This window comes from Seriola lalandi, unplaced genomic scaffold (assembly GCF_002814215.2).
Source record: "Seriola lalandi dorsalis isolate HSWRI2012SDOR001 ecotype SW California unplaced genomic scaffold, Sedor1 jcf7180002054569, whole genome shotgun sequence".
Lineage (NCBI taxonomy): Eukaryota > Metazoa > Chordata > Actinopteri > Carangiformes > Carangidae > Seriola > Seriola lalandi.
The window spans coordinates 14,380-17,092 of record NW_019525122.1 but is presented as its reverse complement, the minus strand read 5'-3'; positions in this window follow the sequence as shown (position 1 = coordinate 17,092).

Sequence of the window (2,713 nt, the reverse complement as noted above, 5' to 3'; positions counted from 1 at the left end):
CACTTCAAACAGCGCCCTGTCTGTGGCTTTCTGCAGTTTATAGGAGAGCCAGGCATTCTGTCCAGAGTCCACATCAACAGCCACCACTTTAGTCACCAGATAGCCCACATCTGCTGAACGAGGCACCATTTCAGCCACCAGAGAGCCACCAGTCTGGACTGGGTACAGAACCTGAGGAGGGTTGTCGTTCTGGTCCTGGATCAGTATTCTCACAGTCACATTGCTACTGAGTGGAGGAGAGCCTCCATCCTGAGCTTTGACGCGAACATGGAACTCTTTCGTTTGCTCATAGTCGAAGGACCGCACAGCAAGTATCTCTCCACTCTCTGCATTCACAGAAAAATAAGCCGAGGCTGACATCCCATTCAGTTGGCTATCCTCAAGAAAATAGGAAATACGCGCATTGTTCCCAGAGTCTTTGTCATTGGCCTTGACAGAGAGGAATGACATGCCAGGTGAATTGTTTTCAGTGATAAAAGCATTCAGGTATTGTTGTGGGAACATTGGGGCGTGGTCGTTTACATCTGATATTCTTAAATGAATTGTTTTGTTTGTTGAATAAGGTAGAGAACCCTCATCCATTGCTGTTATTGTTATGTTATATTCAGGCACTGTTTCACGGTCTAATACATCGTCAGACATCAGGCTATAGAAATTAGTCGATGATGACTTGATTTTGAAAGGTAAATCTCGGCTAATAAAACACTTAACTTGGCCAATTTTACCCGAGTCTAAGTCTTTGATATTGAGCATAGCTATAACTGTATCTGGAGCCGAATCCTCTGGTATGGGATTAGAGAGGGAGATGATGCTTATGACAGGGGCATTGTCATTTACGTCGGTCACTTCAATTAGCACCTTGCTCGTGTCTCTCAACCCTCCTTTATCTGTAGCTTCTACATCAATTTCATAATGCTTGACTTTTTCGTAATTTAACTCACCTCCCACGGTCATTTCCCCGGTGTGGGAATCCATATTAAACACAGATGATGTAATGTCTGTATTTTGCGAGAACGAATATACTAACTCTCCGTTTGTTCCCTTATCAGCATCCGTGGCACTAACCTTTAAAATGACAGTGCCCCTTGACGCATTTTCAGGAACTGTCACTCTGTAAAGAGACTGGCCGAACATAGGTGCATTGTCATTTGCATCCATTACAATAACATTAATTTTAACAGACCCTGATTTAGGGGGGTCGCCGCCATCATATGCTGTTAGCGTTAGTTTATGTTCCTCTTGATTTTCTCTGTCTAACAAGGTCTGGAGAACCATTTCAGCATATTTAGTTCCGTCAGGTCGAGATAGCATATTTAATTTGAAATGATCTGTAGGACTCAGTTTATACGTTTGGAGAGTATTCAACCCAACGTCTGGGTCTCTGGCGCTGTCAAGAGAAAACCGCGCTCCCCTAACAGCCAATTCACTAATTTCAAAATTCATTTCCCTCTTGGCAAAAACCGGAGCATTGTCATTTATATCAAGGATTTCCACGTCGATGCGGTGGAGCTCCATAGGATTATCCAGTATTATTTGAAAATGCAGAGAGCAAGGAGACACTAACCCGCATCGCTCCTCTCTATCTATCCTCTTGTTAACTACAAGTGTCCCTTTATCCAAATTAAGACCGACGTACTCACTGCTGTCCTCGGTAAATATTCTAGCCCGCCCAGATTTCAGCCTCTTAACATCCAAGCCCAAATCCTGAATGATATTCCCGACAAGGGAGCCCGTCGCCATTTCCTCAGGTATAGAATAACGGACATGTCCGACGGTTACTTCTGCTACAAAAATGCAGAGAAACAACAGCTTCCATGGAAATATAAAACCTCCACCCATCATAACCACAATCGAAATGGATTAAAAAAAAAACACCACCGCGTCAGAAATATTTTGTTGCGAGCTTAATAGTGGGGTGTCTTTGTACAGCCACTTCCGATAGAAATAAAGCTGTAATACGACAGAGAAGGGAGGACTTCGCTTTAGAAAGGGATCTTATTTTCCTCAAACTAATCAACAGCGGCACTTAGGGACGTAAAAAGAAATTGCATAAATGTATAAAACGTGGTTCAATATCTGTCTTCTTCTCAGAGCACAGGAAAACCAGATAGATAGATAGATAGGTAAGTAGATAGATAAGTAGATAGATAGATAGATAGATAGATAGATAGATAGATAGATAGATAGATAGATAGATAGATAGATAGATAGATAGATAGATAGATAGATAGATAGATGTAATGCTAATGATGTTGTGTCTCTGTCCATGGTACTAAACGTTACATAAAAATCGGTCGTGGTTTAGCTCTATGAATTCTAACCTCTAGAGGAGAGTCTGGTTCATCCAGGATGCTCTTTTCATTCTGTATCCGCTGCATCGTCCCTGTAGAACTGGAGTCCATTATCAGCACGTTCTGACTACCAGCTCTGCCGAACTTACAGTCACTCTTTCTGGAGTCAGTCGTCCTGCACACCTCGTAGTTGTACACGTGTTGGAGAGTCCCTGTCCCCAAAGTGTCTGAGTAACATGGTGGATAATATGGAATCACAGGGAGATTGGAGTGGTACAGGATGCGAGACTGTCTCCATCTGTAGATTTTCACTGATATAATAACCACTAAACACGTGATGAAGAGGAAAGAAACTACAGCCAGAGCCAACACTAAGTAAAAAGTCAGGTTGTCATTGTACTCCTTGTCGTGTGTAAAGTCAG